This window comes from Carlito syrichta, unplaced genomic scaffold, assembly GCF_000164805.1.
Source record: "Carlito syrichta isolate Samal-C Ts95f unplaced genomic scaffold, Tarsius_syrichta-2.0.1 Scaffold316192, whole genome shotgun sequence".
NCBI classification, from domain to species: Eukaryota; Metazoa; Chordata; class Mammalia; order Primates; family Tarsiidae; genus Carlito; species Carlito syrichta.
In genome coordinates, this window is record NW_007260288.1 from 84,178 (window position 1) to 96,294 (window position 12,117).

Genomic DNA, 12,117 nt, shown 5'->3' on the forward strand with positions numbered 1-12,117 from the left:
GCTGTGAGTATGCCACTGCATTCCAGCCTGGGTGACAGAATGAGACTCTTCTCAAAAAAAAAAAAAATAAGGACTAAACTTGCTCTTGTCTGTTCCAGTGTATTAAGAAAGGAGCAATCTATGGAGGTTCCCCAAAATAGGTTTTTAAATCAACCTTTCTAAGGAGACTGTAAAGGCTGGGCATGGTGGCTCATGCCTGTAATCCCTGCACTTTGGGAGGCCAAGGCACAAGGATTGCTTCACCCAGGAGTTGGAGGCCAGCCTGGGCAACATAGCAAAACCCTGTTGCTATAAAAAGTAAAAAAAAAAAAAAAAAAAAAGCTGGACATGGTGGTACTCACCTATAGTCCCAACTACTCAGGAGGCTGAGGTGGAAGGATCGCCTGAGCCCAGGATGTTGAGACTATGGTGAGCCTTGATCATGCCACTGCAATACAGCCTGGGGACTGAGTGAGACTCTGACTCAAAAAATAGATGAAATAAAACAAAACAAAACAAAACAGAGACCGTTAGGCCTTCACAAACTATGTCAAACTTTCGCCAGCTTCTTAGTTGGGTATTTCCTTAAAAATGTCCTGTTTCATTTCATTATTAGATATTTTTCCAAGAACTCAAGGGAGATTTGCAGTGGGATAATCCAGTTCACATGGTAAAAATGAAACCACTACCACATCGCTTGTGATACAATAAAGTATAATTAAAGAGGCACTAAAGGAAACCGGAAGGTTCTGTATCTTAAAAGAAAAACCACAGTGATAAGGCTTCAGTCTGCTGAATTGGTTACCCAGGTTTCTCCACGCACTGACCTGGGGTTTTTGTTACTAACAAGAGCCTGTTCATTTGAAAATAAAACCCAACCACCAACAAGCACTACTCTTATTTCTCTAGCATCAGAGAAATTAAATTTTTTCACTCTGTGTATGCCACGTTTTTCTTTTCTTTTTTTTTTTTTTTTTGAGTTGGAGTCTCACTCTGTCACCCAGGCTGGAGGGTAGTGGCACACTCCTGGCCACGGCAGCCTCGACCTGATGGACTCAGGTGATCCTTCCACCTCAGTCTTCCAAGTAGCTGGAACTACAGGCACTTGCCACCATGCCCGGCTAACTTTTAAAAAATTTTTATTTGTTGTAGAGATAAGGTCTCACCAAGTTGCCAGGGCTGGTCTTGAACCCGTAAGCTCAGGCAATCCTCTCACCTCAACCTCCCAAAGTGCTGGGATTATAGGCGTGAGCCATGGCGCCACGCCACCACGTTTTTCTATAATCTCATTTAGTGTTTTCTACATTTAAACATTGAAATACTAACCACATTTACTAAGTATCCTGGTTTCATAAAGACACTAAATCTCAGAGGGATTAAATAGCTTTTTCAAATCACACCACTAGTATAAGACAAAAAAAGAAAAAGAAAAATGCATCTGGATGTTAAGTAACATGAAAATCCATGTTCTTTCTTTTACTTCAGACTTTCCATTCGGGAACAGAAAGATTCAAATACTATGGAACTGATTATGTGTGATTGGGTGTACGTATGGGAAGTATGTAGAGGAGAATTTCTTTATAGTATTATTTCCCAAAAGGAGCCGCATATTCTAATAACAATCGACGGAATTTGTGGGTTCAAGAAGCAGGGTCTGGTTCGATTCACTAGTAATGTGACTCTAAGTCGCCCCTTGTCTTGTCTCCTCATTTATAAAGTGAAGTTATTGGGTTAAATTGCCTCTAAGATCTCTGCTTACTTTGAAAATCTATCCACATCAACTAATAACAAAACTGAAGCATGGATTTAAGTGGCAAACAGCTAAGTCATCCATAGTGATTTTGACTTAACCCAGGTTGCTGTCATCTACAGCATTATCTATATATGAGGTCGCATTTTCAGAAAGGTCCTCCCCAACCTAAGCAAGGTCTGGTCCATCAGCATCTCTCCCATCCCCTTCACTTCCTTCACTTTGTTTATCCCCTTCTTAGCACCTGTCACAAGTTGTACTCTTATATGTATTTGTTTACTTGTCCAGTGTCTCTCTTTCTCTCTCTCTCTCTCTCCCCCGAGCTAAACTACAGGCACCATGAAGGCCATAGAGTTTTGTGCACTGCTGTTCTTCAGCATCTGTGGCTGGCATATAATACACACTCAAATCTTTGTTGAATGAATGGATGGATGAGAAAGTGTCTTTAAAATGTTGTAGCAAGGTGTGGTGGCTCACGCTGTAATCCCAGTGATTTAGGAGGTTGAGGTGAGAGGATTGCTTAAGGCCAGGTTTTCAAGACCAGACTGGGCAACATAGTGAGACCCTGTCTCTACAAAAAAAATTTTTTAATTAGCCAGGCATGGTGATGTAGGCCAGTAGTCTCAGGCACTCAGGAGGCTAAGGTGGGTGGATGACTTGAGCCCAAGAGTTTGAGGTTGCAGTGAGCTGTGATCACACTATTGAACTCCAACCCCAGGTCACAGAGTAAGACCCTGTCTCTTAAAAAAAAAAAAGTTGTCATGATTATTCTTTTCTTCTCACTTGTAAAGTTAAATTTAGAAGCAGGTGCCAGAGATAAAGATAACAAAATCTTAATTTCTATGCATATCTATGCATTACAAGGGAAATCAGAATGATGCTCACCAAAACGTTGACAGCAGCTATTGTTGATCTGAGTGTCAAGACTGGGGGTAAATGTCAGTGTCACTATTTTCCAGAATATCTTCACTAAACATAAATTGTTTTGTAATCCGATTTAAGTTTTTTTTTTGTTTTTTTTTTCAGTTGGAGTCTCACTCTGTCGCCCAGGCTGGAGTGCAGTGGCACACTCATGGCCACCTCAGGTTGGACCCGCTGGGATCCATCTATCCTTCGGTCTCAGCTTTCCAAGTAGCCTGAACTACAGGCACGTGTTACCACGCCCAGCTAATTTTTTATTTATTGTAGAGATAAGGTCTCGCCAAGTTGCCCGGGCTGGTCTCGAACCCGCAGTTTCAGGCAATCCACTCGCCTTGGCCTCCCAAAGTGCTGGGATTACAGGCTGAGCCACCGAGCCCGGCCTAAGTTTTTTAAAAGTATAAACTTGTAATGTTCTTCTGGGAGCAGTTAAGCTATAACCTGTGCATTGGAATCAGGGGGCATCAGAAGCTGCTTTAGCAACTGAGCTGAGAGGATGCATCTCATGATTCCAGTCTCCACCAGGCCCCTCAGGAGGTCTGTGCACCTGAGGGGTGAAACGGGGAGCTGCCTGGGCTGCATTTCACTTTCCCAGACCCACCTGTGGTGGTGGGATGTGGTGGGGCAAGCTGGTGTTGACTCGGGGAACAGGGCTGCAGACCCAGAGGTGGAGAGGCTGGTCCCTGGCCTCTCGGGGACAGCAGCCTGTGAGGGACGTGGGTTGTGTCTCTGGCACCTGGATCTGTTGATGTCATAAGTGTCTCTTGAAAGTGTGAGTGACTTAGCACCTGCTAAGTCTGAGTATAGAATCATCCAATGGCTACATCATTTTTAAGGCACTAAATTTGGGTTCGAATTTTGGTTTTGTGTATTATCTGAGTGATCTCAGACAGGTTACTTATCTCTAAATTTCAGATTCCTATAAAACAGGTCTAAATGACCCTTTCAGGGTCATTGTATTAGTGATAATAGCTGAGTAAAAGAAAGTATGTTTTTCAAAAATGTTTTAGCACAGTATAAACATGTATGATAACTGATTTCACTTTTCTCCCGTGGTTAGAACTGTAAGTTGTTAATGGGTTTTGATATTATGAAAAGTAAAATGAAAACAAGATAGTTTTTTCCCCTTTATATTAATAAAGAAACCAAAGATCCCTGAATTTAAATGATTTGCCCAAGGTCACATGGACAGAAAATGGGGGAGCAGAGAGCTGAATCCAAAAAGTGCTCTTTTCACTTGGTGAGGGTTTCTCAGTAACATTCCCCTCATGCTTTCTGAAATTCAGATCTCAGGGGCCCAGGCCCACCTCTACTGTGTAAGAATTTCCTAGGTGATTCTTGTGTGGCAAATGGGAAACACTGATTCTAAAAGCAAGCCTCCATCAGCATGGAGTGGAGAGTCCAAGTGGAAGTGCCCCCTGCCCTTGCCCCTGCCCCACGTAGGGTGACTGTGCCCATGCAGGATATCCTAAGACTGCAGCCTGCCCCTCAGGACAGCCACTGCTGACCGATTCTCCTGTCCTTTCGGTTCTGCTGTTTGAATAACAACGAAGCAACAGTAACACCTTAAGTAACAGGTTGAGGGCCATGGTCACCATTAACTGCCCAGGATTTTGCTACCCAGAGAGAAATAAGATAGGTGTGTTACTAAGTATTGGAGACAATCATACTTTTATTGATCTATCACAGAAACAACAACAACAAAAAAGCTACAAGTTCTCACTCACAAGTGGGTCCTAAATGTTGATCACAATAGCACAAGTGAGGGATTGGCAATCTCCGGACACTACAGGGGGACAACACATAGGGTATCTGGTCCTAAAACTGGTCCAAACTTCACTTGCATGTAGATTACTTATGTACCTAATCCTGACTTGTACCCGACATGTCTATAGTAAAATAAAGTTAGAAGAAGAGGGAGGAAGATCAGGTACGGTGGCTCAAGCCTGTAATCCCAGCATTTTGGAAGGCTGAGGTGAGAGGATTTCCTGAGTCCAGGGGTTTGAGACCAGCCTGGGCAACTTGGTGAGACCTCATCTCTACAATACATTAGCCAGGCATGGGGGCGTGTGCCTGTAGTTCCAGCTACTTGGAAGGTGGAGGCTGAAGGATTGCCTGAGCCTGGCAGGTCAAGGCTGCTGTCACCATGAGCATGCCACTGCATTCCAGCCCGCGTGACAGAGTAAGGCTGACTCACCAAAAATAAAAAAGAAGGGGAACAGAGGAGGAGGAGAAGAAGGAGAAGAAGAAGAAAAGAGAAGGCATGTTACAAAAATAAAACTTCTAAAATATGTCAAAAGTACCAGGAAACATAAACCATACCCGTTGGCAGTGGTGTACTGCTCAGTGTTTAACAAGCAGTTTTCTGATTCTGCCCTAATCTGTAATATCTGCTGAATTCTGTGATGTAAATACTCCCACCAGAGGCATTTCAAGTTACCAACCTGAGGCCACTGAATGCAAAGTTGGAAAGGGAAGCACATTAATGAGTCGTTTCCAACACCAGGTATAATAGCTAAGTAACCTCAAGAGCCTACTGAGCGGCAAGTGGAATAGAGCCACCAGGAAGTGGTGAGGTTTCACCATTTATTGCCGTGGTCTTTAATGTATATTGTATTTCCTTGTCTTTTATTTTTAATAATGGCTAGGTTTAACAACCCATTCTCTCAGATCCTAAAGAGTTTAGCACTGGCTCCAGCACACCACCGCCTGCAGGAGTCTTCTGGCAGAGCCCTTGTTTTGGGGGGAGTGTTGGGAAGAGGGCTGGGATCTGTGCTGGAACCAGAGGGGGGAAGATCCCCTCCTCCCATCAAGTATTTCATAGCAGCAGGCCTTAAGCCCCAGCAGTATCTCCTCCCACCTGGTCATCCCACCCAGAACTTCCTCAAGCGCTTGAGTTCCTGCAGAATTAAAGCAGTTTTACCTTAAGGTGAAGTAGAAGTAGTAACCTATTTCCAAGGCTCCCCTAGGCCCAGCCCTCTTCGCGCCCCTATCCCTGGGAGATAGGTGAAATCTCCAGATATCTTCAGAGCCCCTCCTGTCACAGAGATCAAAGGTTAAAACATGAGACCTAGCCAGGAGCGGTGGCTCACACTTGTAATCCCAGCACTTTGGGAGACTGAGACGAGAGGATTGCCTGAGCCCAAGGGTTCGAGACCAGCCTGAGCAACATGGCGAGACCTTGTCTCTACAATAAATCAAGAAATAGCTGGGCATGGTGGCATATGCCTGTGGTTCCAGCTACTTGGAAAGCTGAGTGGAAGGATCACCTGAGCCTAGCAGGCTGAGGCTGCGGATAGCCGTCAGTGTGCCACTGGACTACAGCCTGGGCAAGAGAGTGAGTCTTAGACTTAAAGAAAACAACAAACATGAGACCTGCTAACCGCCTGAAACTCATTCACATCTTGAGGAAGGTAAAGCTGATCTTGCTTGGGAGAGAGGCTGGGTTAGGAAAGCCAGCAGAGGCATTTCTTTTTTTTTTTCTTTTTTATTTTTATGAGTCGGAGCCTCACTCTGTTGCTGGAACTATGGGCATGTGCCACCACGCCCAGCTAATTTTTTGATTTATTTGTAGAGACAAGGTTTCGCCACGTTGCTCAAGCTGGTCTCGAACTCGTGGGCTCAGGCAATCCTCTCACCTCTGCCCTCCAAAGTGCTGGGATTATAGGTGTGAGCCATCACGTCCAGAGGTATTTCACAACTGGCAAAAGGCAGGCACCTTGCTTCCCTCCAGCACACCAACAAATGCCTGCCAGCCAAGCACAAAGGGGCCTTCACTGTAGGAGGCAAAGCACATGCCTGCAGATGCAGGGAGTTGCTTATTTGAGTTTAGGGTTGGGCAGCCAAGGATCCTTGGGCAGCCAAGGATTAGGATAATCTGGTTGCCCTGGACACTTTCCTTAACCTCTTTAAACTCTTGTAAATTCCACATATACATGGAGAGAACAGTACCTACCTCAGGATCATCTGAGAGTCCAAGGAGATAATCGACCCAAAGGGTTTAGCAGAGTGCCTGGGACACAGGAGAGTACTCAAAATGCAATTACGATGAATGCTATTTTTAATGTGATTGGAGTGTATGATGATGTTCATTTTTATTAAATTGATCGATCAAAACATCTTGGTACTAAGAAAAAAAGTCCTGATGAACATGGATCCAAAGATCTAGTTAGGAAATAAAAGAAATCTTCCCTATGATCTGCTGGCAACTTTTAGTACTGTAACATAACTGCCATAGTTTGAATGTGTCCCTTCAAAAATTCAAGTGTCCCCAAGAGGTAGGCATTTAAGAAGTGATTAGGCCATGAGGGTTCCTCCCTCTTGAATGGGATTAAGGCCTTTGTAAAAGAGACTCTGGCAGTGTTTGGCTTCCTGGTCCTTTGACCTTCTACCACCTGAAGACACAGCCTCCCCTTGGCAACCAGGCACCATCCTGGAAGTGAAGATTAGCCCTCACCAGACAATGGAACCTATCCAACCTGCCAGTGTATTCATCTTAGACTTCCCAGCCTCTAGAACTGTTCTTTATAAATTCTGTTCTTTAAAAAGTACCTAGTCTCACACCTGGGTAATATGGGGGCTCACACCTGTAATCGCAGCACAGAGATTACAGGAGGGTCACTTGAGCCCAGGAGACCAGCCTGGGCAACAAAGTGAAACCCTATCTTTATTATAACAATAAAATAAATAAAAATTACCCAGTCTTGGGTATTTTTATTACAGAACAAAGCAGACTAAGAATGGAAATGTGAACAAACAAAATTTGTTTACCTCACTTGGTTTGCAAGAAAGCATCACATGAAGGTAAGCACATCACCCCCATCAAATCTGTTGAAATAATCTCATCAGTTTCCTAACAAGTTGCATGTGAAGAATATTGTTTCAAAGGAGGCTATTAAGTTATTTTTTTGAAGAGTATAATATTCTAGGTTTTTTTTTTCCCCTTTCTTTATCTATGCATTTATGCTTGCATGTACAGAGTGGAGACTAGATTGTATAGACTTTTTTAACCAATTCCTCTCCCATTTATAGGATCCATTGACAACAGTTCCCTTCCACTGCAGGCAGTGTTCTTCCTATGTGGTAGTTTCAGGCACTGCTTAGTACTGGGGGAGCGGCAGCTGTAAGGGTAATCGGTGAAGAAGTAGCAGGAGGCATGTGAGTTGTGTGTTCTTCCTATGTGGTAGTTTCAGGCACTGCTTAGTACTGGGGGAGCGGCAGCTGTAAGGGTAATCGGTGAAGAAGTAGCAGGAGGCATGTGAGTTGCACATGGGTAACCTCCACAAATGCAGCTGGGTAACTTCATCCTGTTTGGCCCCAGACAGATTGGGGCAGAGGGAAGCTTGGAGGGACATTGCTGTGGAGCCCCTCTCCCCCTCTAAAAGTGTGGCAAGTGCAAGCTACCACACAGGTCCGAGTTCAGAGTCTTGCATGGTTCCTGGGAGCAGCCTGCACTGTGTGGTCATTTCGGAAAGCCACGATTAAGAAATGCTGCTTGAGGAGTTTCCATCTGGGAGTTGGAACTGAGATGCGCAGAGTAATTGTTTCTGTTTTCAACATGGGGTTCAAGAACCTCGAATTTGGGGAAGCCAGAACACTGAGTAAGTAATAGAATTCTTAACACTTATACACAACAGTGCAGCTTAGGGGCACTGGGAGAGACCGACATTTTAGCTTTCTGTACAGAAGTTCAGATGGTCTTGATTCACACACAGGCCCAATTTGCACACAGCCTTCAATATAAGCAACAGCCACAACTGGGTGAGTTTAGGAACTTCCCTTCCCTGCCCAAGTCCCAGGGACTTCTCTCCCTTCCCCCATGTGAGCACTTCATCTCTGCCTGGGACCCCACTTCCCTTGTTTGGTTGCTGTTCCCATTTTGCACAGGGAGAGCAAAAGTTGATTAGTCTAGAAACGTTCCTGGAGCGGAGAAGGCAAAAGGAAGGAGGTGGGTAGAGAAGACTGTCCCCCACCCAGTCTGTACTCCTCCCCCACTGCCCCGGGGCAGATGGAAAAGGGAGGAGATTGCAGGACTCGGGTGCACAAATGCATTGTAGATGCTCTCCCCTTTCTTCCCTAAGGCAGGCAGGTGGAGCCTGAGACTCCAGGGCCTGTGGCCTTTGCAGGCTTATCTGGGATGTCTCGGTGGACTGCTGGGGCACAGCAGAGCCTAATCATGCAGCCTGTGGTCCCCATAGGTCTGATGGGCATCTTTGATCCAGCCCCGAGTCACTGAGCAGGTCCTCATCTGCCAACAACATGCTAATGGCTGTGGACAGGGGTCCCGGTCTGTGCTAGAGGAAGGAATCTGTGTTTCTGGAACCAGAGAGAAGGCCAAAGCCCCAGGAGCAGGTGATGACCAGGGTGAGGCATGAGGCGAAGCTGCCTGTTCCCACAAAGAGGCAGTCCTAAGTCTCCACAGTCCTTTGGCTGATGTGCCTTTTTAGTGATATCCAAGCTAACTGCTTTAATGATGCATGCATTTTCTGCATAGTAAAGCTTTGTCATTTTGAAATCCTGAAGATGAAAAAGTCCAGTTATGTCTGAAATCCACTCACATCAACATAGGAATTTACATATCAATGGAAGAAAAAAAGAGCTAATGGATTTTTAAAATCCAGTTTCAATTGTTTAAAATTTAAGATTATAAGAACAACTTTACATATATTATCTACACATCTATACAGCTTCCTATCTGAAGGTTAACAGAAGTGTGATGAGATCATTATTCAAACATCTTAATTAGCAAGTGTGTATAGCTGTTTCAACATAAAACCATATTTAAAAAAATTATGGTTAGGAAATGAGGCTCAAGTTAACTTTTAAAAAATTTAGTTTAAAACCTTATTCACAGCTGGACTCGGTGGCTCAGCCTGTAATCCTGTGTCTTTGGGAGGCTGAGGTGAGTGGACTGCCTGAGCCCGTGGGTTCGAGACCTGCCTGGGCAATTTGGCGAGACCTCATCTCTACAATAAATCAAAAATTAGCCGGGCGTGGTAGCGCGCGCCTGTAGTTCCAGCTACTTGGAAGACTGAGGCGGAAGGATCGCCGGAGCCCAGCAGGTCGAGGTTGCGGTGGCCGGGAGTGGCCACTGCACTCCAGTCTGGGTGACAGAGTGAGACTCCAACTCAAAAATAAAATAAAATAAAATAAAATAAAGCCTTATTCACATTCAGTATTTCATTATCTTTCTTCAAAAGTTTGTGTTTTATTGTTATTATAATTTAAAAGAGAAAATTAAACATTTTCACCCAGCCACACACTGGTATCTGCCAGTTTATTCTAGTTCATTTTATTTATACAATTCCATATTTTGTGAACATGAAAAAGACTGGAAACAGTACCTTATTAGTGTAGAGCCCCGTTTGTGGTTATATAGTTTAGTGGGCCATCTGGGTAACAATGGGTACATTGTTAATAATTTTATTTCTGTGATTAAAATAATTCGGATTTCCAAATTGGAGATTATAAACCCATTATTGTCACAAGCTGTGAGTAGAGATAACCTTTTTAGGCAAACCGCAACCAGATGCAACCCCTTTTGCAAGTGCATCTTGCTGGCTGCAAACAGCTTCAAGAGAGCTGTTTTGTAATGTGCTCTAAAATAGCTTCAAGAATAACCCCCCTGTGGTTGCACACACTCAGGGGGCTTTTCATTGGCAGGTTTAAAACTCACCTTGCTTGCAGTCTCCTACAAAAGCAGCATTGCTCTGGTCAGCCTGTGTAAAAAGGCCTGCCCAAGAGAACTGTAAGGCATCCACAAAAGTTTTCCACAAATTTTTTCTTGCTTTTCAGTTGCACTCTGCCTTTGGTCTCTTCGGGGTTGCCAGATTCCATTTTTGTCAGACTTTACACATGTAAAACCTCCTAATTCACCCCAACAGATGAAATCCACTATTGCGTAAATCAGGAGTAACCAGAAAGAGCTCCCTAGAATCAGCTGTACTGGGGAGACCTCTATGTAGGAAGCAAGGTTAACACACGGTTCCCAGATTAGGTGTGGCTTTAATGAGCTCATGCAAGGCGAGTCCAGAGGGGAGTGGTTCCATGATTCTATTTTTAAAACGCATATAAAAATCATCCTTTGTTGTCTACATGCAACAGAGGAGGAAGAGACCTCTCTCACGTTACAATTAGAGGCAGCAGCCTGGACTGACCTAGTTTTCAGCGAGAAGGGGTGCTATGTTGACCCTTGGATTTCAGCTGAGATGAGGTAACCAGCTTGGGTCAGTGCCACGTTCCACAGAGCCTGGAGCCGACCGGCGGGCCCTCTCCTCCTCAGCGGGGCTAATGTGCAGAGCCGGCGGGAAATGCATCCCTTCCTTCCAGGACCTTGAAGGCCCAGGCTCCGCAAAGAGGCTCTCCAGGTGCACTGCCTTCTGGAGATTTGCAGGGGAGACAACACCCCGAATCATTCAACTCTCAGCACTCCCCTCACTCTCGCATTCAAAATAATTTGGGGGCTTGCCAGTTGGGCTTGCTTGTCTGCGACTTAAGGTCCTAAGCTTGGCACCTTCGCGAGCCTCTGTCCACCAGCAATTCTCTTATGGCTTCCTTGGATGCCAGTAGCCATTCGCTTTCTCAGAAGAAACACCGGGGCAGGTTCGAAGCCACAGAGGAAGCAGGAGCCTGGGTGTGGAAAAGCAGGCTGTGGACCCGGGGACCCCGCCCTGCCTGGGCCGCCTGAGCCCGGTGCGCAGGACCGAGAGGACACAGGGAGAGGGTCTACCTCCCAGTGTCTCTCTTCCTCCGGCTGTCTTGCAAAATGCTAGCCCACAGAAGGTGCTTGATACTAGAAAATACGGGGGTGGGAGGTGGCAGGGCGCGTGGCACTACAGTGGCTTGGGAATGTCCCGCAGAGAGGGGCACTTTCCCCTTGAAATCTTCCGGTTCACCTGGGCAAATGCTTTGCACTCCAGCAGAAGAAAAAACCCAGGTTGGCGGCTGGGGCTAGGGGCTAGGGAAGGAGATCAGAACAGGTACACTTCGTAATGGGGCGGGGCCCCATAACCAGGTCCAGTCAAGAACACAACCAGGGTCTGCCGGCAGCGAGCACGGCCCCCTGGGCGCTTAGCCTCAGTTTTGCCTCACCCGGCCGCAACCCTTCCCAAATCTTTAAACTCGAGTCGGTGCGTGCGGACCACCGGTCATCGCCCTCCTTGTGCGTGAACTTGAGCCGAACTCTGGGCGCGGTGCCCGCAGTCGGACCCATAGATGCGGTTCCGAGAAGCCCAGAAGTCCCCTCTGCCCGCCGTGGCTCTGTCGGGACAGCGCGCGGCGCCTCCGTCTCCCCGGGCGCGGGAGAAAGTCCGTGGCCTTCCGGGGTTAGTCATCCGCGGGAGCCCGGGACTCCGGATGAGGGCCGAGGGCGCGCGCGCATCAGGATACACGATCGTCCCTCCAGGCCGGGAAAGGCACGATGGCCCTGCCTAGCTCCGCCATCAGGACGCTCTCGGTCGCCAAGTACGGGG